The 24,324-nt window shown below is 44.3% G+C and overlaps 1 protein-coding gene and 1 long non-coding RNA gene across 10 annotated transcripts in view; one reads left to right on the forward strand and one right to left on the reverse strand.

Annotated features, from left to right (window-relative positions):
• The window catches only part of LOC111865773 (semaphorin-1A), a 566,056-nt gene that overhangs the window by 223,000 nt on the left and 318,732 nt on the right, over positions 1 to 24,324 (forward strand). The window lies entirely within an intron of this gene.
• The window catches only part of LOC111865775, a 186,164-nt gene that overhangs the window by 5,562 nt on the left and 156,278 nt on the right, over positions 1 to 24,324 (reverse strand). Inside the window, exon 4 of one of the 3 annotated variants that reach the window (XR_004513159.1) lies at positions 8,036 to 8,082. The exons of 1 other annotated variant lie outside the window; for it this stretch is intronic. This is a non-coding gene — a long non-coding RNA (uncharacterized LOC111865775). Of the gene's footprint in view, positions 1 to 8,035; positions 8,083 to 9,790; positions 10,249 to 24,324 lie in introns of those variants that run through there. One more of the 3 variants, XR_002843035.2, reaches the window with a different exon arrangement.

Here is a 24,324-nt window from a genome sequence, read left to right on the forward strand (position 1 = left end):
TTAACGTTAGTTGATGCCCTCAACATAGTAAATATGGACTAAACCGCACCAGGAGTGCTCCACATTCACCTTACTCATACACACCTGTGGATATGGTAGATAAAAATGTTTGTAACAAGGAATACGAAACTCATGACTAATCTCCGAACATTGCCGTGGACCGCTTTCGACGTACCGGCTGTGGCTTGCCACCCTCGCATTAGATTTCCATTTCCCCTACCAGATGACGCAAGTCTCCCATGGTGATAGAAACCCTCCTATTTTTAGCCTTGGTTGGGAGAATCGGCTTCAGACATTTTTATAAATGATTTAATGCGAACGGACTATCCCCGAGGTGGCTTATGGCAGGGATGTGATACTGTTGTAGTGTGATGTTCCCACGGTGATGGCGCGACACACGACATTGACGTGACATTAGCTTAGTTGAGCCACGGGCGGACAAAAGACTTAAATAAACCACACCCGTCCTTTCCACGCATTGGTTCTGAAAAGAAGACCGGGTTTAGCGATCTTCTATTGTAAAAGCTTCACGAGCTTCTATGTTGACCTGACTGACTTCAAAAGAAGTTAAAATACTTTAGGGGGGAAGTTATTCGCATAGCTAGGTTTGTGGATTGGGGATAGGAGACACGCATAGCAAAATGTTGTTGTTAAGTCTGAAGAAATGTGATTCCAGAATCCTAAATAGATGGGCGTTAAGAAAGATGTCGATTTGTGACGTTTTCCTTTACGGGCGACAGCGCTGACACGAGACATCCGGAGAATCCTGAAAGCGATGCATTAAGATTGAGCAACTCCATTGTATAGGGCCATCGTTCAGCGGTTGAAGGTTACTGAGCTGGTCAGCAAATTAACCTGCCGTTACGGAACCCGATGCTTTATCGCCCTATGCAGTAAACTTTTTTTTGGTCCTTTCTTGAGTCAGTTCAGCCGATTTCATATGCTGACACTCTTTGTCTATAACACTGCATTCACTGTTATCACGTCAGCGACGTCGAGGCCTTCCGCATCTTGCTTTTCCGTGAAGCTTTCCCTCTTCCTCACTTTCTGCATGCGTCCTGCGTGTAATAGCTAACGTCTATCTGATATTCTTAGATCTACGAAGGTACTTACTTACTTATGGAGCTGAGCCCATCTGGAGGAGCCGCCAATTCTGCAGCTACTCAAGAATTTTCCAGTATATTTACAGAGGTATAAAAAGGTAAATTAAGTATCAAGCCACGAAGACGTATGGGGGAATGGAGATATAGCTCTACACATTATTGACCTTGGTACTAGATGGAGTTCAGTGGTTAGCTTCACACCTCGGCCGCTTTACCGCAAGGGAAAGAGCGGCCGGTAACCATTGTATAGAGACTGGGTGGGTCTCATAGCCGATCTTGACACTGTGGAAAAGAGGAAAATCCCTTGCCCCTGCCCGGGAATCGAACCCCAGCCGTGTAGCCCGCAGCGCGTCGCTATGTCGACTGAGCCATCCCGGCCGTGCCTAAGAGTTTACAAACTCATTATCATTATTCATCATGTTTTGAATTCAGTGGCTGAAGACACAGTTGTTATTTCTCACAAAGATTGTCGTGCATTTCTTTTATGGCAAAATTTAACTGAGAAGAAAGAACTGTGGCAAAGGAACGCATGTTTATATCAGCAGTTCAGTTGTCTTCTGTATAAGAGGAATGGAACATAGTAACCACGCATCTGCACGGTGTAAGGACACTAATCTGTAGTAATACTTATTCATACGTGGAATTAAGTATGACGTTCAGGTCATCAAGTTTTTCAGCCACATTGTATAGCCAGCGTCTGTTCAGCTCAGATGTGCCCCTCCCATCTGTAAAGATTGCCACAAGAAGCCCTCCTGAAACACATTCCAGTCTGCTTTCACGGAAAAACAAGATCTGCCACTGCCCAGTCTAAATAACTGGCCTCAGATAAGCAAATTTCACGGAGTTGATATAAATGTTACTAGTAAAAGTAAGTAAAAAGTAAAACTATCCCTGTGACAGGCCGTGAAGGCCCATAGGGCTGTGAGACGTCGAGGGTCCCACATTATGTAGACAATCGGCTCAAAGATGGCGGTAAGGTTGTCAGCCTTACGCGCCGGCAGCGATTTACTCCCAAAGAAAATTATTTATTTAATTCCAGGAAATGTTACTAGTAAGAATGTAATAATAGTCACAGCAACACCAATAACCACAATTATTGTTTTATTATAATAAAATATGTTCGTGGTATAAAATGTATTTCTTGTTTTGGATAACGCATTCTGTTCATAGCTCCTGGCCCCTAGATTCATATACTTCACTGCTGCTATTAATGTTACTACTACAATAGCAGCAGTAATAATAGGAGCCACTGGAAATCAACGGAAAGCTGAAAATAGTCATAAAGGTCTTACAAATGCATGGAGCATGCGCATTGAGAAGCAAATATCCGGCAAGATAGTCAAATTTCATGTAACCCAACAGTTTATAGCCATGTCCAAAGGCGCCCGCCGCTGGTTCCTGTGCTGAACTAGAGGCATCCAGTCTACATTTTTTTACGATCACTTTAAATGTCCCTCTTAGACTTCTTTACAAGTTATCTCTTTCCTTGAACTTTTGTATGCATTTCTCATATTTCCAGACAGCTTCTGTTGTCTAGTGGTTTAGAGATCAGAGTTCGATTCCCAGCCCCGCTAGATTTTCTGAGAAGTAGTGGGTCTGGAAGACAGTCCACTCAGACTCATGAGGATATTTGATAAGCTGTGTCAAGGAAATAGCGGCTCCGGTCTAGAAAATTGAGATTAACGGCCGTGGGGAACCGTTGCGCTGACCACGCGACATCCTCTATCCGCAGAAGTTGCTAACAGGCGGCGCTAGCTCGGTCAGTATAGTTCGCTTGCGGACTACAGGCCACGGAGTGTTGTTTTTTCTCATATTTCCTGTGTCTGCCATATCCCCCTCCCAGCCCTTTGATTTCCTCGTCCTATTACAATTGGGTGCCGGTCACAGTAGGCGCGCGGTCTAAAGGATGAACTGTCTCCGCTCGCTCTGACGCTAGGATCGTGGGTGCGAATCGCACTCAAGGCATGGATATTTGATATGTGCGGTTTTTCCGTGTTTGTGTTGTCCTATGTTTACATAGCGGCCTTGCGACGAGCTGATCGCTTGTCCAAGGAGTCTTACCGTCTGTAAAAAATGATTACGAAGTGAATAAGAGGCCTGGGCCCTGAATTCGCTGGAAGAGGCATTTGAAAAAAAAAGATTGGGTAATTAGTACATGTTACGAGGCTCATTATTATGCAGTTTTCCCGTGCCCACATTTTATTTCCTCTTCGGTAAGCCCAAATATGGCCAGCACCCTAACCTCAGGCACCTTCAATCTCTGTTTTGTTCCTCAGGGTGAAAGAACAATTTCCATATCCGTCAAAACAACAGGTAATATTAACTTACAGTGTTGCATATTTTGATCGGTACGTCTTTGGACAGAAGGCAGAGCCGAAACATTCTAAGTTAAACGGGAGCAATTATTCCCCATATTTAATCTCATCTTAATTTCTTGATGAATACAATTTTGATCTGTTAACTTTTGTTCCGAAGTGTTTGAAATTATCCACGTTTCCTCGTGGGTAAAGCGGCAGGAGCGTGAAGCTGACCACTCACCTCCAGTTAGTGTCGAGGTCAAGAAAGTGGGGATCTATATATCCACTCCCCCATACGCTCTCATAGCATAATGCTTTAAGCACAGGGAGAACTTTACCACGCTTTCGCAGATTGGTAGCTATTTTTATATTAAGACTCTTCGCTGTATTCTGGTGATGAGATGTATCTCCAGCATTTACCTCTAGACCAACATCCCTGCGCAATGTCCACCATTTCGTCTAAGGAGCCACCATTGTACTGTACGTTCACAGTGCCTCTAGGCCTCTCTTTGTATCACCATATGACAACTCTTATTCCGTGTTATTTTCGTAAACAGCGATGCTGTGCGGAGGACACATGTCTCAAAATTCCGGGTGCTATGTATAGAAGGCTATTTCGGCAATTCAAGCTTCTTGGTTCATTTACGTTCATTTAAAACGCACATGTAAATTAATTCTTTTCAAGACAATTCCAAGCGACAGACTGCAGGGAACAGATGTTCCATCTGATATATATAGACGGCAACTGGCTCGCAATTGTAAGCAATGCTAGTTGGATTGCTGCCATGAGCGAGGCAATTTTGACGTCGTGTTGCAATGGATGTAGTATGATTTGTGCAACGTACGTCGAGCTGTATGATCATAATTAAAACATACTGTTTTATTTAACGTTACAGCGTGTTGAGGAGAATGTTTGGACCGAACAGAGATGAAGTGACAGGAGGTTGTACTCTTCTCCAAGTGTAATTAGAATGATCAAATCAAGGAGGATGAGGTGGGCAGGGCATGTAGCACGAATGGAGGAAATTGGTGGGAAAACCAGAAGGAAAGAGAACACTGGGAAAACGAAGGCGTAGGTGGGTGGACAATATTAAAATGTGTTTTAGAGAGATAAGTTGGGATGGTATGGATTGGATTGATCTGGCGCAGGATAGTAACCAGTGGAGGATTCTTCTGAACACGGTAATGAACTTTAGGGTTCCATAAAATGCTGGGAAATTCTTGAGTAGCTGCAGAATTGGCGGCTCCTCAAGAAGGGCTCAGCTCCCTGAGTAAGTAAGTAAGTAAGTAAGTAAGTAAGTTTTATTTAACTTGCAGGATTTGTTGTAAGAAGTCATCCTGTCTTTTTGACTTACCTCGGTAGTAATGCAAAGATGGCGGTTATACGCCAGTTCTATATAGTAGGGTAGGTTGGAAAACCGTTTCCGTAAGACTTACCGCATGTCATCCGCATTTGGCTTTCAGTTTGATACTTGTGACTAATTAGCTGTTGGCACTATGCATGGGAAGTTTTGTATATATATAGAGAGAGACCATAAACATGTTTACATATTTATATGGAATTTGTTTTCCTACGTTAACAGCTACAAACATGGCGACTGTGGGAAGGTACGAATGTGTATTGACGGAAACGTTTCATGAACCAGACGTATTTTTGAGGAGCTAACTGTGGCTTGGCTCAACTAATAATGGAAACTTTTCATTCGGATTTTGTGTATCCGAGAGATTCATTACAGTGTAGACAACAGTCCGACATTGGTCTCTATCTTGAACCAAATGAATCCAGTATGTACCCTCACATTCAGTTTATTTTATGATCCATTTAATGTTATCCTTTGCCTGGATAACCAGAATGATATCTTTGCTTTAAGTTTCGTTTAAAGAGTGTTGAGGAATGCATCTGTATGAACTGGCCAAACATGAAACCCCAAGATTCACGGCACGGGTTGCCGTTGAATGCCATTTTGAGCCCGGGTCTTCTCCCCCCCCCCCAACCCTTTAGTCTCTTTCCTAAGATAATCTGTTGTAATATTTTCCCATCTCCTTTTATGAGTTCGGAATGTACGTATTCTTAGGCGTTTCCCGCAGAGGTTTTGTGAACATTGCAGCCAAACTACATGTCCAGCTCATCACAGCCTGTCTTCACCTGTACAGACCTCGCATGTCTTTGTTACTTAATGCAAGGGACTCTGTTGCTATAATTTCAAAACACACCCAGAATAAAATACTGCAAGCGCTTCTGCCGTTTTACGAATCTTTGAGAGCATTGTTGATGATTCGGACGGTTTTGAAAAACTGCGGAGAACCCCAGTGAAAAGAGACCATTGAATTCCATAAATTCTATTTTTGACGGCTGGCTGGTTATGTTCTTTCAATGTTTGCAGAAATCCGTTAGGGGTGTGCTGTGTATGACTACTACCCTGTCATGAATGCCGTTTCGAGCAGTTTGTAGTGAAAATGATTGTACAAGGGCCAAAGGGGGGCTTCGACACGTGCAGTTGTGGCTCGCGCCAGTCATCTGTTTGGATTCCCTCCCGTGAAAGGGATGCTGGGAGAGTTTCCCCCTGCTCGGTGCTGTTGAGCGCAGTTGATGATGATGATTATAATGACGATGATTAGTAATAAATGGTTTAAAACATCTGACAGACAAGCGATGTGTTTTGAAGTCTCACAGCCGTGAGGGATCCGAACCCTTGTACATGTACAAGCCGTATAGTCTGTTTCGCCGTTAACTGGTGCATGGAGATATACAGACATGTGTCTTTACGCTCATGATGCCACGTGTTCCCACGTTACGTGTATGTGACGGTACATAATGTAACTTGCCGGGTCAAATTTTGCTGTTAATAATGAATGGTCACATTCTGTGTTGGGGCACCGATAGCTGCCAGGAAGAGTAGTGTGTCGCCGCTGATGAAAGCGAACAGCTCGATATACATGCAGCATATATTTGGGAGTAAAATTGCGGCCCGCGGTAGCGTAGTTGGTTGAGGCACTATGCTACAAGCCGGAAGGTCGCGGGATCGAATCCTGATGAGGTCATTGGATTTTGTTTTCAAATTACCTAATCCTTCAAGCCGCACAATGGCCCTGGGGTCGACTCAGCCTCTAACAGAAATGAGTAGCAAGAATATTCTTGGGGGAAAAAGGCGGCCGGCGCGTAAGGCTGACAACCTAACCGCCATCTATGAGCCGATTGTCTAGAAAAATGTGGGAACCTCAACATCTCACAACCCTATGGGCCTCCACAGCTGTTAAGGGATACCTTTACTTTTACTTTTTTTTGTTTTAAGTATACATTGGGCCGGTCACAGTAGCCAAGCAGTCTGAGGCATGTACTATCATTTTGAATTACAGTTTTGAAGTTTCGAGAGTGAGATACCGACACTTCTGTGTGACGTAGCATCATACAATTCAATGAAGCGAGCGTCAGCGTTTCCATGATAGGTATACAGCACACTGATAGAGTAATGTGCTACTGGGGAAATTTGTTTTATGAAAGACTACCCCTCCAGGAGCAAGCAGTTTCCTTGACTTGGCAAGCTTATCTTGCGTGTTGCATTATGTAACCATCACGAAACAGCCCAGCATCTCTTAGGTATGGGGATCGGAGCTTTAAGGGCACTATGGAAGAGGCATTTGTGCAAATCTCATCTTAAATGTCAGTTTATCGTTTAAACATTTACACGAAGAAGAGAATGGTTTTCGTGAACTTTCGCGCATAAGAACGATGAAAGTTACAGGCGTTTAGCCTCTGATAATGTAGGCTGACACGTGATGTCACTATTATAATCATATCGATTTATTTTTATTTCACCGAGACGTACAAGTGTATGTTTTGTTCAAGCATGTTGTAAGTTGTGTCGGTTATTGTAAATGCTCCCCAGATTAGGTCGACAGTTTATGACGACAGAACACAATTCTGGCAATCCAAAGACATAAAAAGGTAACGGTATCCCTGTAACAGGCCGTGAAAGCCTGCAGGGTTGTGAGACGTCGAAGCTCCCACATTTTCTCTAGAAAACTGGCTCACAGTTGGCGGTAACGTTGTCAGCCTTACGCGCCGGCCACCCTTTACCCCCACCCCCCAGGAAGATTCCTGGTACTCATTTCTGTTAGAGACCGAGTCGACCCCAGGGCCATAGTGCGGCTGGAAGGATTAGGTCAATAGAAAAAATCCACCTCATGGGGACTCTAACCCGTGACCTTCCGGCTTGTAGCACAGTGCCTATGTCTGTACATCACACAAGTCTGCGACTTTTGCATTAAACTTGAGTATGAAAGAAAATTACATTTTCTGATTCATGGTGTATGTAAATCCTTTGAAATTCAGTGGTGTCATTGTGAACCAATGGATGTTGAAGTACCTGATGATGGCCGGTTGGGGCCGAAACAAGTTGAGAAAAGCCAAAATTCTGAGGAATGAAGTGGTTACGCTGTTGGCGGAACTGTGGTATAAATATTTTGTGTGAATGTAACTGATTTCACAAACTAATTTATCCTTCAGAGGGTTCAAGGATTTCTCGAAATTTTAATAAAGCTCCCCACCGTTCATTGAAAAGAGTGTTTATTCCTTGTACTCGTATTTATATGCGTTTTTCTTCTCTGTTGCAGGTAAGTGTTGGATCATCTGAACTCGTTGCTTTTAACGGCTTCACCCCGAGATGGCGGTTGCGCCGTTTCTGAAAGAGTAAGTAAGTGTATTTAATGCCTCAGACGAAGGGCCACGACAGATTAAACTGAAGACTGTGAGGGGATAAGCCAACAAAAGTCACTCCGATAAGAAGATATCGGCTACTGTTCTAACACTCTTCAACATTTGTGAAATCCGCATTTCACAGTTGCACAAGACCACTTCAATTTGCACAGTTACGTACATGAGTGTATCCACATTAGTTTTTAGCATTCCAGAATAATCCAATCATTGTGTAAGCGTCCGGTATAGAAAACCGAAATTAACGGCCGTAGGAATTCGTTGCGCTGACCACGCGACACCCTCTGTCCGCTGATGTTGGGCATTGATGTCTGTGTTTGTGGTGTCCTGCGTGTAGGTAGCAGCCTTGCGACGGGTTGATCACTCGTTCAAGGAGTCCTAGCACCGGTGTAAAAATGATCAGGAAACTGAAGAAGAGGCCAGGACCCAACAAAGGGATGTAGAGCCATTGATAAATGAAAATGAATGAAGAAGTCTCCGGCAGGAGTCGATTTTTCCCTTCGCCATCACACCGAGAGCATTTTGGATTAATCCATCCTCCTATCCCTGGTAGTAAAGAGGTCGGACCGTAAAGCTACTTCATAGTGAAATGCTGTGTGTCGTGTAAATTGTACAGAAACCAACATATTTATAAAGATATTCATTGATATAATTTGTGACTTCTGTACAGATTTTAAGATTTATAAAGAAATAGAATGTCTTATATTTCGGACAACGCGATAAGATCATGGACGCAGGTGAAACTGTTTTCGGTTTTAAAATTAAAACTTTCGACTGAGAGGTGATGTCCCAGACAGGTAGTATGTGTGTCTCGAGTTGAGCAAGTCGTTAATTCTTGTCATTGCGACTAAAGTTTGTTTAACGGCTGTTTACTATAGACATTTTGTGTTCGGCTAGTTGAGCAACGCGGAAGTATTAATTCACCGTTCTGTCGCGAGGCAGATGATGCAACCATGACGTAGTAGCGCCGCCGCATGTCCATCTTGAGCTTCTAGCAACTTTGTCGGCTTTTACAGATCCGTTCGTTTTGTGTTACCTGTTCCGTGTAGCCATCTTGATCTTCATGTGCTGTTTGCGACTGCTGCGTCAGACGCTTTACAGTGTTGCCATACCGTTGAAAACTGTGTTATTTCTGTACCGGAGGGCATCGGATTTATACTGTAAGGCGTATGGAGAGACTTACTAATGTACATTAACATTAAGTCTGCTGCGATGTGTTGAGGACTAGAAAGAAGACGCCATGGTTAATTGGAAAGTGTCGTTAAGACAGTAATGTCTTCAGGGAATAACCCCCCAGTACGTCTGGCCTTTCAGGTCGAACACATGATGTCTCCAGCACGAATGACAGTGGTTAGGTTCCTGAAAACATGCCAGCAAGGAGTACAGAGAGCGCCCAGGCGAGGCATTCCAGTGTGTTGGATTAGTGTGTATTTCTGTCTTTCTTCTTCTACAGTTTCGTTCCCTCATTCCCGTTTTTATTGCTGTAAGAGGGAACGCGGACCTACTGATGGTATGGAAGTGGAGATAAAGAAACTGTTGTTGTAATTGTGAGATAGAAACGATATAGCGTTCTAGTATAGAAATAAAGGCCTTTAAAAATGCCAACTTGTCCACATGGCTGGGGTTTACACTCGATGTATTTGTTTCGAATTTAGGTAGGCGTTTCGCGTTGGTTATACGGCATGTTACAAGTTGTACAGCTGTAAGAGATTCCTGTGTTACTGTTCTGAACGCACATGCGAGTACTCCAACTGATGAGTGAAACTATGATTTTTATTTCGCATTCACAATTTACTCCGCCTCACGCTAGTGCTGAAGTTCCTAGCAAAAGACTGCGGGTTGCATAAATATAAGAGCGCATTTTGTAGTGAGCTTCATTCATAAGTAGCAACACGCACCAAGTTACATAACTTAGGCTTTACAGTCCCTTCCAAAGTTGTCATTGAAGCGGTCCAGTAAGATCTTACAGATAAGAATGTAACCATAATTTGTTCATGGTCTCTGCATTTTCACAATCGACGTATATATTGTATCCACTTCCGGTCGGATGTTGATGTTTCATCAGGATGATGATGCTCACCAGACCAAGTTATGTTGTATGTTGTTTTGAGGGTCGAAAACCAATTTGGAAACTCTGGGAAAAGAGGAAAAGTAAACTTTCAATTATGTGACCAAACTCATAGGGTGAATTGAATTGTATTATATATATATATTGTAAAAAATGAGACAGGATGCTAAGGGAAACCAGATATTTGTCATTTCGGTTGGAAATATGTTTCATCAGAATGGTTTTCCACTTCAACCGTTCATATATATTTCTTTTTCCTTTTACCTATCGATCGAGGACGCTGTTCCGCAGTGACTTTTGTTGATATCGACATATGTATAGCAGAATTCAAACGTAACGGCGAGTGAATGACGGTTTGTCTCATGAGAAAGAGGAGCTACAAGGTTGCGATGTTGCAAGTTTCCGCTTGAACTTGGTTTTGTGTTCTTAAGACTTGGCATCACGTGTAACCCACAAACCCACTCCGCTCCCCCTTTTCTTCTGAAATAATTGAACACTGAATCAATAGGCTTCTCTGCAGCGCTGACTCTGTTTTCAGAGCATACAGTGAAACATAACCGAAAGGAACGAACCAGCCGAAAAACTTCATTTAGAAAAAATATATAAAGTTGTGGAATATAGAGCGAGAGGGAACCCGAGTGGGTAGTACGAATATCATAGGGCGACTGACGCCGATCACCACTTCATAATCACCAATTTTTATAATCCTTGCAACCGCAGAAGTAATAGTCGCCCGCCATTGTTTTCGAATCCAATGACAGATCAAACAGTGGTTGTTGTTCTTACGCAACCAAAGGTAAATTCACACCTTTTCTTTTATTTAAGATCCCGGCCTGTATAGTAAGGAGTATGTTGAAACAGAGCTTGTAAACCTTTGGTCCGTGAGCTCTTTATTGTCCTGAAGTGCTGTGAAAAGTTACGTCAGAAACATAACACTTAGCTCAGGTCTGAATGTTTAAGTGTGTCCCTAGGTTATTCCTATAATCTGCTGAGAGCGGTCATTCTTGTTGTTGCCATAATAGAGTTGTTACGTCTACAGGTAAATCCCGTTATGCTGGGCAGTGGCGTTCCTAGAAAGCTCTGTGCTACGACAAACACATTTATGTTACGTTCCACAGGCGGTATTATTCAGTGGTGAACTCTGTTATTTTAAACTCGTCTTTTATTATTTGAAAGTTAATTTATTGTAATAAGATAGACTTTCTGTATGGGTGTGAAAATTGGTCTCTGAAATTAAGGGAGGAACATAGACTGAGGGTGTTGAGAATATTTGAACCGAAGAGGGATGAAGTGACAGGAGGTTGGAGAAAACCGCATAATGAGGAGCTTCATAACTTGTACTCTTATCCAAGTATAATCAGAATGGTCAAATCAAGGAGGATGAAATGGGCAGGGCATGTAGCACGAATGGGGGATGCGAGGAATGCATATAGGATATTGGTGGAAAAGCCAGAAGGAAAGAGACCACTGGGAAGACCAAGGAGTAGGTGGGTGGACAATAGTAAAATGGATCTTAGTGAGATAGGATGGGATGGTATGAATTGGATTGATCTGGCTCATGATAGCGACCAGTGGAGGGCTCTTGTGAACACTGCAGTGAACCTTCGGGTTACATAAAATGATGGGAAATTCTTGAGTACCTGCAGATTTGGCTTCTCCTCAAGGAGGGCTCAGGTCCATAAGTAAGTAAGTTAGACTTTGAGTAAGCAGGCATATGACTTCAGATAATGAGTTTACATTATAAGTGTTGTGTCTTTACTTTGAATGTTGTTACACTCACCAGAAATATTTCTGAAGATCACTCAGTGGCGTTACATTAAGCCAGTTTGATGTGTTTATCGCAGGAAGATCAGATGTGCTTTGCTTTTTCTTGGGATTTTATAAGAAATGGCCGAGGCGCTTACTGGCCCTATGCCGAGACTCGTATGTGAATATGCTGATAATGGGAACCGCGTATGTTCGAAGAACTCTGAAACCATATGAACTTAAATCTGGGTAGATATGCTTACCAGAAACTGCGTTTTAGACTTCTGAGGGTCATTCTCCCCCCTCGATCCCCTAAGTATGATACTCATAAGAAGGAATCCAGCCAGCAGAGTAACCGACTACAGGGTGGATGAACGGGGTTCGATCCTTTACGAGGGAAAGGAATTATTATTTTATCTGGTATCCACGCAGCCTCCTGTCCAGTGTCTATGTGGGCGTATCCGGTGTTACAGGAACTGGACTTCTAAGCTGACAGCCCACCTCAATCTATTGCCGAGATTAGGAATGGCTACGGCTTTACTTCGTGGCCCATGCGTCCAGAGCATGGTGCATATGCAGCGTGGTAACCTTGACTTTTCACTGTAACAAGGACGCGTATATTGTCATGTGTATTAGTGATTATAGACGGGGTTTCGATTGTTGAACAGATTTATTGGACAGTCACAGGCAAAACACTATAGCACACAAAATAAAGTCTTCAGTATCTTCTTGTTTGCCGTTACTTGGTAATGAATCTTATCTGGTTAACACTTCACAGCTGAATACTCAACTATAGAACTACCTTCTGAATTCTCTTACGAATGAATTATGACCATTTTATAAGTCACCATGTCGAACAGTTCCTCTGTTGTTCTGTATTTTTTTTTCGTTGCAGCAGGAACGTGCTTCTAAGCCGTTGCGCAGCAATCATTTTTTTTCGGCTTCTCACGGAAACGTGTTAGCGAGCCGTTGTCTGGCAATGGATTATTCCGGCTTTCAGGTACCATGTCACAATATATTATGACTGATTTGTTGCAGAATTTTGCTTGAAACAAGTTCATATTTCGTGAACATGTGTTTTAACCCCACTTTTCTTCTTCACTTAACATGGTAGCTCTTGTAGTGATTAAATATAAAGTTGTCCCCGTGCTTGAGTACATCCCTATGAATACGTAAAAGAGACGTAGAGGGAAAGCTCCACGCATTCTAAACTTCAGCCCTGAATTCGCATTAGTGGTCACCTTCATTCTCCTGCCGCTTTACTTTCGGGTACTCGTTAGAGAGGACGCTGAGTGGGCCCAAAGAGCCCTCCCCGTTTGTGGTGAAGAAGAGAAAAATCCCTGACCTTGTTTGCTGGGAATGTAATCCAGGCCCTTCAGTTCGGAACCAGTCACTTTGACAACTCCCCTGGCCTGGCTCATCTTATTATGAGCATGGTTCAGAAATATCATATTGGACTTTGACTGTAGTTCCCAGTACCAAACTTTATTACAGGCGGGCGAGGCTACCCGTACTGCTTAATTAACAGGCTCTACCGCTTCGCTGTGTTTCGAAACTACAACTGCATAAATCTGTTTGCTAAGGTCAGTTGCCGTCTTCAGTATTCAGTATGCAGGTACTTGACCGCCTCGGTGGTCTACATATCCAGAGGTCCCGGGTTCGATTCCGGACGCTACAAGATTTTCTGAGAGGTAATGGATCTGGAACGGAGTTCACTCAGGCTCGTGAGATAATGAGGAGCTATTTCAAGGGTATAACGGCTCCGGTCTAGAAAACCGAAATTAACGGCCGTGGGGATCCGTTGCGCTGACCACATGACACCCTCTAACCGCAAATGTTGGCACTAACTTCGCCGACAAGCGGCGGTCGCTCGATCGGTATAGTTCGCTTGCGGACTACAGACGACGGAGTATGCAGGTACTTGATAATTGCTACCAGGCCTCGTAGTATCTGTGTTACGGCCGTGTATACCACGTGAGATTGTTAGTGTTCCTGTTTTTATCCGCTTACATGTTGCGTTATATAATTGTTATGCTGTCTCTTGGAAATCAAGGCAGTTCTTCTGGCTTTCCTCCTGGCTTGCAGCGACACACATGCGTCACAATCCGGATCAGATAACAGACTGTTGCAGCATATTGCAATGTGCCCCTATCGCTGACTTGTTTCACACCGCGTATTACGAAGGAATAAAACCGCTGCATGAATATGAAATGAGATAAACATCAAAGGCTAAAAGTGTAAAAAAATCCTTTTAAAGGTGTTTTAGAATGAAGTTGCGAGTTGAATATTTCGACCTGAACAGAGAGAGAATGTATAAGGGGTGGGCCTTCATGGCCCTTGCACCGCGACCACAGTGATCTATTGTGCCTCACTGAGAAAGAAACGTAACAGGAGGATGGAGATAACTAGGTATTGAAGAACACCGCAATTTGTTTTAGAAAGATCAGTTTAGTAGACATTTCCCCTTGCCCCCCCCCCTGCTAACAGGGCAACTAATCATGTACTCCTCGGGAAAATGGTTCGGCCGGAGAGCCAGCCGGTTTGGATTTGACAGCGAAGGAGAAAATTTCGTACCCTTCCTTGGAATCGAATCCCAGTTACCCAGCGCGTAAATTTTTAAATGAAACATTGCATAGAAACGTGAATTGATTTTGAGACCACTGACGGTTGTGTTGACGACTGACTGGATTATAGGTTATTTAACGTCACTAGCAGTTAGCAGAGGTTGCTAGACGTCGAATCATGTTACAGGTTGATCATGTTCGGCGGAGTGCGAAAGTCTGGGGGAATGGGCGTGGCCAGTGTCAAGGTACAGTCTCTGCATTTACGTATAAAGACCGTGGAGAAACCTGCATTATGCTTCAGGATCAAGATTCAAACAGCACACCTCCAGAGTGTTAAGACGAAACGTTGCCACGTGACCCAGCTTCACCTGTGAGAGTTGTGTTGTTCAGATGGTACTCGTAAGTGAAATGTTATGGCTTCGATTCTGACAGAGGAATTTCCACATCTCCATTCTGGTGACAGTTTTCCGGCATCTGGTCCGTCTCGGTACCGCTGTGATCAGCAGCCCGTAACGCCGTCCGCATTGCACGGCCGGACGGCTCTTGTGGTGGCCACGAAATGACTGCAAAAATTGCAGTTCGTAATATTACACTGCAGCATCCTGTTGCACTGTGAATTCGCATTTCTCACAGCCTCTTACAGAAATGGGTACCAGGAATCATCCTGAGGAGTAAAGCGCGGCCGGCCCGTAAGTCTGACAGCCTCACCGTCATCTGTGAGCCGATCGTCTAGAAAATGTGGGAGCCTCGACGTCTCACAACCCTATGGGCCTTCACGATCCTTTCACATTTTTTGCCTTTACTTCTCACCGTCCCCATGCAACTTCGTTAATGTACAAATTAAAATTCGCACTTCAGAAGCATTCATCTCTTCTGATATTCGAACACTACATGTTTCGGCCCAACTGGCTGCCATCATCAGGTGTAGAAGTTGTAGAGGGAAGTGCTGCCCCGTTGTCACGCCACGACACTATGCAGTTTTAAAAGTGTAAAAGGCGTAGAAATAATTTAAAATATGCCATGATTATTTAATCGAGGCACTATGCTACAAGTGGGAAGGACGCGGGTTCAAGTCCCGATGAGGTCATTGGATTTTTTTAAATTGACCTAAACCTTCCGGCCGAACTATGGCCCTGGGGTCGACTCAGCCTCTTACAGAAATGAGTACCAGGAATTAATTAAATAATTTTCCTGGGGAGTAAAGCGCGGCCGACACGTAAGGCTGACAACCTTACCGCCATCTTTGAGCCGGTCTACATAATGTGGGACCCTCAACGTCTTACAACCCTATGGGCGTCCACGGCCTGTTACAGGGATAGCTTTACTGTACTTGTTTTACTTTTACTTTTTATGTATATGTATATTGTGGGTTTAATTTATGTTTTGTGCTGTGTGTAGCGTTACAAGAGAGCAGCGAACACCTTACGAAGTGCAGTTGAGTCAACACGTGTAGTCTTCGAATGACGGGAAGAGACTAATACTTTTTTTAATAGATCACCGAAGTTGCACGGAGACTCTGAGAATTGCGAGTGCTAATTTAGATGGCAGTTCATATATAACATTCTCCCTCGAGTTTATTAAACAAGACGCTTCCGGTACATCGCTACATAATGTCAATTTTCAGAGCCTCTCCCATCTCCGTTTATGATACTTTTGAACCTTTATTATGTTTCGTAATAACTTTTTTTTTGCCTCTGTTCTCAAGAGAAAATTTTAGCTGTTTACAAATTTATTCTCTTTTGCCTCCAGTCTTTCGTGCCTGGACCATTTGCGGGATGTGTAATATGAAAGGGCCATGCATGGTGGATTACAGAGAGCGGACCCTACCTCCGCTACGAATGGCCAGTAATGGCTGAGTACGCCCCAAGCAATCTGAGAAAATACCACTGCACCAGTAATATATTTCGTAATGTATGTTTGTACGGACGGGATTGTTTTCACTTTCAAGGTCATGGGCACTGTTCTTGCTGCAAGGCTCATGGACCTGAATGCGCTGTGAAATACAGGACGAAAGTTGTCTTCGGTGGTTTGATGTCAGCTGGATTGCATAACATTCGGGGTCGCGTTGGGTTAAAATGTTGAACGGCGGTAAAATAAACGCCATCTTCAGAAAACAAAGGCAAGCAACTTCTACTTGCGTACCTATCCCCCCCCCCCGGGTACTTAAGCTCCCTTCTTAACGAGTGCATTTGGCAGGTGCAGGTAAATTCGACACATTCCTTAACTTTCGCCGTTGTGCCCTCCACTCTGTGGGTACAAGGATAAGCACAGCACAAATCTGAACCTAAGTCGATGAAAAGAATTTGCCTGTACTGGTAATTAAACCCCGGTCGTTCAACACGTAGCCAGCCACTTAAGTGAAAACCGCCTCTGTAGTCAAGTGCTGAGAGTTATTGGCTACAGATCCAGAGGCCCCGAGTTCGATTCCCGGCGCTACCACATTTTAGGCCGCGCCATAGCTCAAGCGGTTAGTCGCTGGCTTCCCACAGCGGCGGCCTGGGTTCGATCCAGGGTCTTGTCAAGTGGGTTTTGTGGTGGACAAAGTGGTGCTGGGGCGTGTTTTATCCGAGTACTTCGGTTTCCCCTGCCAATGTTCATTCCACCAAATTATCCGTCATCATAATCACCTGGGGCAGATACAATAGGCCAGTCAGTGGCCGCCGTGCCGAGTGGATCCAGTTGGACTCCACCCCCACTAAGCGAATTAAAGAAAGAAGCAAGTGAAGAACTTGGGCTCATACTTAAGCCGCACGAAACCTACCTTGATGTTTCAAACTGAACTATACAAGTGTGTTCAGAGTCTGAATGCTTCCCGCTGCCTGTATGCTGACATGTGAAATTTCTCACCGCTTCCTCGCGTTCCCACAGAGAAGGCATTGAACCCATGTTGACTGAGCACGCAAAGAGGCTGAACTAATGGGGGAGGTCCACCTGAGCAGTGAGGACACTTGAACAAGACGTTCCTTGTTGTGCGGATATCGCCACATGTATCCGGTGTGGAATTACCCGGGGACATACACTGTACACTGAGGCTGGAAGAGGCGGATAGCCCGAAGAACGCTGGCCGTATAATAGTACTACAGTTTGATGACATTCTTGTGACGCATTCAGAGAAGCAGTACCGAAAGTGACGTTTCACAGCGCGCTGCCCCGTTTCTCCGCTCTTCAGCATTATCACCGAACAGGGAAGTAAGGAAGTCAAGTTGTCCCGGAACCATGAAGGCGTATGATTAGCGGAGGTATAGCTCCAGCATCCTTGACCTCGGCAGTAGAAGGGATGAGTTGCTAGCTTGACCCCCATGCCGTTTTACTTCCGGGAAAAGATCACCCTGTACCCATTGGACAGGAGGAAGGGAGAGCCCCAGAGCGTGTCTGGACACTATGAGGAGAAAAATGTTGTCCTTACTGGGAATCGAACCCCGGCTATTAGGGAGGTTCTCAGTTTAAATTTTGACCGGATATCGTGAGTATGGTTTTCGTGGTTTTCCGCAAACTCTCCACGTGAATACGAAAATCGTGTCCTCAGACTACAGCTGTTGCATACTGAACTTCTTACTATTAACCATCCGTAACCATCTTCTTTGGTGCTCAAGTGAAACTTTGTCGTCAGATAACGTAACAGCCAATCTCATTCACTAACACGACTAGTTTATGCAGTCTTAGGAGCAGGCTAGCTAGAATCTCGGCAGGGGCAACGGCTGTTTTGACTGAGGCTCTACATGATTGTCCCAAGTCTCACGAAAGTGCGTGAGTAGTAACTATTAGATTGGAATCGCGTCCTTTCAGATCCCTCACAATTTGTTATTCGTTAATAATTGTACAGCTTGATGTTCTATAGTTTGATCTGTGGTCTAGTGGTCGTTGTTCCTGGCTACAGATCCAGAGGTCCCGTGTTCGATTCCCGGCGCTGCCAGATTTTCTGAGAAGAAGTGGGTCTGGAACGGGATCCACTCAGCCTCTTGAGTATAATTGAGGATCTGTTTTATGGAAATAGCGGCTCCGGTCTAGAAAACCGAGATTAACGGCGGGGGGGATCCGTCGCGCTGACCACGCGATACCCTCTATCCGCTAAAGTTGGCACTAACTTCGCCGACAAGCGGCGGTAGCTCGGTATCGTTTTCTTGCGGACTAAAAGCATGGAGCTTTTTTTTTTGTAGTTTGAGATACTGACGGCATCGTGAAGAACTCAGTTCATGCGGTAAAAAAGTAAAGGTATCCCTGTAACAGGCCGTGGAGGCCCATAGGCTTGTGAGACGCTGGAGCTCCCACATTTTCTAGACAGTCGGCTCACAGATGGCGGTGAGGTCAGCTTCACCCGCCTGCCGCACTTTTCCGCAGGAAGATTTTTGGTACTAATGTCTGTTGGAGGCTGAGTAGACTTCAGGGCTATAATGCGGCTGGAAAGATTAGGTCAATTGAAAATGCAGCGACCTCATCGGGAATCGAACCCGCGACCTTCCAGCGTGTAGCATAGTGCCTCGACACAATGCAGTTCTAATGTACATTAGTGCTTAAAGTCAACCGTTGTTATTGAATCTTCGTCCTGAGTCTTGAATAGAGACATAGTGTACGTATTTCGCCGTCAGTGCCACTGGTTGTTCAGCGACTTAAGACAGCTAGCCTGATAGTAGTCCAGTATACCTGTTACCTGGTTCTTATTATTTGTGTTGTCTTAAAAATCACTGCCCTTCAGGCACTCCCACACCATTTCAGCGGCCTGGGAACTCACGCACAAGAAACTGCCGGTGGCCATCTCTTGCGTGACGCATATAAAATGACGTACGGAAGAGGAGTTTTACCTTTTAGAAAAAGAAACAGAAAATGGGGGGGGGGTGTAATGTATCAAGTGTTGTCGCCTGGAGGCTACGGGACCATGTTTTATGGCTTAAAATTATCAGACCAACCGCCGGCTGCAGTGATTCAGTTTTATTGTGGTTAACCTTGGATCCGGTCTGAAATTCCGTTCCAGAAACACGCCACGTATGGGTGTGGTGGGCAGTTGTGTTTCCGTACATTCACTTCGATACAGCATGCCTTACGGAGGTACGAGTGAAAATAGTGTTTTTGGTAGGGGATCGGCTCGCATCATCAGGAAGTACAGCGATTAGGCTATGAGCAGGATGGCCGACGAATCGGGGTTCAGATTCCCGTTAGTGTCAGATTTGTCTCTTCTTCACAGCCTACAGGTCAGCTCTTGGGTCCACCTGACCTGTCCAGTTTGTATCTGGGACTACTTCTATCTAATATTTTCCTGGAAATTAATGTTTTTTGTTGTTGAAATACATGTCGAGAGATGGTCGGCCCGCACCATTATCTCACTGCAAAGGGCAATGTTTCAAAACGAGCCATCTCGTACGTGCAGTTGAAATGGTGTAATATCGAGGAGCTCTGGGAAGAAGTAACCGCATACTTTCTTTGATACAACACAGACCGCATAGTAAACAACGCCTCCAAAATGCCGCGGGAACGTTTTTACCGAGCCGTTGCCTAGCAACGATAGGGGGATACATATACGACACAGAACGGCGGGAGGGATTTATGAAGTGCGCCGTTAAGATGGGCTCAGGTGCCATGATATACATACCAAGTTTCATAAAGATTGGTGCAGGCATTCAGAAGTCAATAAAACGCACAGGCACACAGACAGCAAGGTGATCTCATAAGCGTACTTTCTTTTTTCCAAATTACCAAAGTAGGCTAAGAATAATATGTCCCCAAAGAGTTAAAGTTACACGCTCTCTTGACAAAATCGATGGAGTAAAAATGGAACCCCACCATATACATGTACGAGTATTGCAATGCAACAAAATGTTTCACCACCTTAAGTCTTAACTTCCGGAGGTCGCTCTTAAAGTCATCCTGAGTGCAAAAGTGATGTATTAAAATGGGCATAATTCTCATCCGTTACAGTTGAGATGGTTCGACCACGACAAACACGCTTACGGGTTTTGTAACAAGAGTGACACTTTTTGTTGTACCTGATTTTACATACCCAGGACTTTCACTGCTGTAATACAGGTGCAAAATGTCAGCCTTCAACATCGGTACACATTCTTGCTGTCTAACAACAGAATGTCTGACGGGACAAAGTGTTCCAGTCAAGTACGCGACACACACGGAAGTAAAGAAGGGCTTAGGCCCGGGGATGGCGGTGGTCAGTTCAGCAGCCATGAAAGTACTGACTGAGGCACTTCCGCGCGTGTCGACTGATATGAGGGGACTTCCCGTCACGCTGAAAGTAAATTCGTGCTTTTGTTACCGTAAACGTGTTCGCCATATTCAAATCATGTTATCTTTCCCTACTCATAACTCTGTGACCGTTTGGAACCGTATTCATGTTGATGTAACGTGGCTCAGAATGGCCCCAGGAACGGCCTTCTGAAGATGTCACATAGTTGTGGAAGGCTCTGTGGTGTAGAATATGAGAGATTTGAAAGCTGGGAGGATTTATTATAGAATATTAGGCAAGGCAAAGTTGTCCCTGTGCTTAAGTAAGCACCACGCCATGAAGACGTGTGCGGGAATGGAGGCATAGTTCCACAGTTACTGACTTCGGCACTAGATGTAGGTGATTGGTCAGCTTCACGGCCCAACCGTTTTACCCCCGGGGAAGGAGCCTTTCCCATGAGTTAGGAGGGTGGATAGGCACCAAGGTCTGTCTGGACCCTGTAGAGAAAAGTTACTCCTTTAATATTGTAACGGATTTACCCAAAGCATTGCTAGGCAACGGCTTTGTAATTACGTTCCAACGCGCAACAGTGGAAATTCTGTTTCAGTGGACGAATGTTATAGCTGGTTTGCTAGGCAGCAGCCAGCGCGCAAATTTACTGGCGAGATAGCAGTCACGTGACTTGTGTTTTACATGAGGTCAGTGCGGAGCCTTTATAACGAGGATCTGTTGTAGCTTAGATTAGTTCAGTGCAGTTGAGAGTACAAGGACGAGAATGCAGCGTATCCTTAGTGAGCTGTGAAGATTAGTTGAATACGGATTAATGAAGACGAAATAACAAGAAGACTTCGTAGTGATTGAAGCGATAGTTTGTGTGTTGAGATCCGTTGCTAGGAGACGACTAGTGAAGACGGATAATCCTAGTGTGTTCGCAGCGGTGAACTGAAAGCATGCAGAATAGCGATAGCGGTATAATTGAGTGATTAAGAGAAGTTGTTACCGAAGTGCCAATAAATCCTATCATCGGATCTAGAACCCCGTTATTTTCGTCATGCGTACCCCTATACACGCGACAGTATCTAGAGGCGTTAATAACGAGGTCAGGAACGCGTTACACGTCAATTTGAAATAGAAATGCGGTAGTCGAAGCTACAACAAGGAAGAGCACACATTCTAGGAAAAGGCGTGAATGTATTCCAGTGCTCACTCAAATCATTATTATTTAAAGGTGAAACGGCACTGACAGAAAAGTGATAAAGCAGCGAAGTTTGATTACTCGAGGAGTTTCTGATTACGGGAGAGGAGTGGAACATCCGTATCACCAACACATGTTTAGCATTGTGTAGTTATAAGTGTTCACGTTTATGTCTCACACTTTTACATATTGAAGATTGCAGTGCATTTAAAAAGCTGAAGTTTAAACTAAATAAAATAAAATATAGTCAAAAGCTTTAATATCCTTAACGTTTTAAGCCTTGCGAATGTTTAATTATGTTTATGATGTGAATATACAAAAGGGCACGTAACTGTACTTAGGTTTTGTTGCAACTTTAATAACGTTGGGAAGTGTTACGCGGACCGGCTCTAGGAAACTGGCAGGCTTGCGCACCCGTGTTGCAGGTTAATCGTGAAGTGGATGCTATTTCATATCTGATAGACAATGCAGGGACATCAGTGGAGTGGTTTGCCTGCAGCAAAGAATTGATGTAGAAGATGACTTCGCTCCTTCTGCTTTAGTCAGCACCAGGGACAGTTGTGCTGCAATGGCAAGAGTAGTTACCCGAAATAAAGGGCTGTGACCTACTTCCGACCAAGTTTTCAACAACACACAGCAACGTTTACCTAGAAAGAAGCATGTGATACCTGTGTTAGAGTCAAGTGCATTTTGTGTGTGTGAAGAGAATGGATCCAGAACACGGGCAGCTAATGATGCCCGAAGTAAACTGAGGTCTCTCTTCAGTTGTATACTTCTGAAATCGCCTCCAAGAACTTGGGAAATAACATATAATTTTTCTCTTGCATTACACCTTAACCCTCGCAGAATACAGTGGAACTGGTTATTATTGTCTTCGTACTTGGCGAATACTTTCAGACGTTTGAATGAACTTAACTTGACAAACAATGTTGAATAAGTTGAATGTTCACAGCAGCGACGGCTTCCAGAAGTTCGCTAGGGGGGACTCAGAAAGTGACCCAGTACCTTGCTCAGTTGTGAAAGTAGTCAACAGTTTTCAAATACTGCACAGAAAAGGCTGGCAGTGGTTTCAAGATTTCTTCATTTCACATGTAAAAAGACATTATCAGCAGAAGAGGAAAATAATATTACAGAAATTACTGCGGACATGGGCCCCAAATGGGGAGCCGGTATAGCTCAGTCGGTATAGTGACATGCTACTGGCTGGGTGGCCACGGTACGATTTCGAGCAGGTACGAGACTTCTCTCCACAGCGTCCAAACTGATTATAGAGCCTACACAGCGTCCTATTCAATGGGTCCATGCCCTGAATGGGATTCGAACCCACGATCCCGGCTCCCGAGCGAGCCAGGGCAGTGAATGCCTTAGACCACTCGGCTACCAATCAAAATTTTTCGTGAATTTCACAGTTCTGCTATGTAACATCTCCGTATCTCATTCTTCAGATGCTGGATGTTACATTCGTGTGTTTCAGAGGCAAGACACGACAGTGGTGGCATCGTGTTTCAGAATCAGTGTGGTTCGAGCTGCAACATTTCCATCATGGAACTTATGGAACCCTGCAATCAGGAATAGCGGGTGGGGTAGTGATGTGATAGCAGCCCACTCGTTGCAATGAGTTTCAAATGGACAATTAGAGATGACCCTCCTTTATGTCACTACATATGGGAACCCGTGGTCGTGTTAAAAACCGTTATGTATCCCCAGGGGTTGTATTTCATTAAGGGGTGACGCTGGAGAACTGGGAGCAATTGTGTCTAATGTCTACCAGTCGGAGGGTGGAAAGGGGGGATGTGGTGTGTGTTATATTGTATACTAGGCTGTTTTTATTAAACGCATAAAGGAGAAATGTGTGTGTGTGTGTGAACATGTACGTCAGCTAAGCGGAATGACATAGTTATGGGAATGAATAAAAAAAAAGAAACATACAGCCGCCTCGAATTACACGTTTTGCCATGCTGTATTCAAAACTGAGTGCAGAACAGAAACTGCAACTGCTTCCAACACGCATGTTAATTTATTACAAGGCCGTAGTTGTGTTCTTTTTCACTGCCATTCAACAGAGTGGCTTCCTGTCAGGATGCTTGCTTTCCGACTGTCTGGAACATAAATGGCGTTGTAATAGCATCCATGCCAGAGCGTCTAATCGAAATGCACCGCCTTCTTTCTTCTTCGTTCTAAAGGGTTCTGACAATGGCGGACAACACACAGAATTACCGGGGTTTGGGACTTTTTCCATCGTCCGGAATTCTAGGAAATAGAAAACAACGTTTCGGAAACTTGATCTCTTTCCGTGTTCAGGTGAGGAAGGAAGACACCTACCCACTTGGGCCCGTTAGAAACAGCTATTTTCTTTTATTACTAGTGCGGTGGGATTAAGTCCCTTGTACTGTGGCCACTTCTGGCCTATTGTACCAGCCCAAGGTGATAGGTGAGGGTGATTGTGGAGCAATTGGTGGAACGAAGAT

The sequence above is a fragment of the Cryptotermes secundus genome, unplaced genomic scaffold (genome assembly GCF_002891405.2).
Source record: "Cryptotermes secundus unplaced genomic scaffold, Csec_1.0 scaffold612, whole genome shotgun sequence".
In the NCBI taxonomy this organism is placed as follows: domain Eukaryota; kingdom Metazoa; phylum Arthropoda; class Insecta; order Blattodea; family Kalotermitidae; genus Cryptotermes; species Cryptotermes secundus.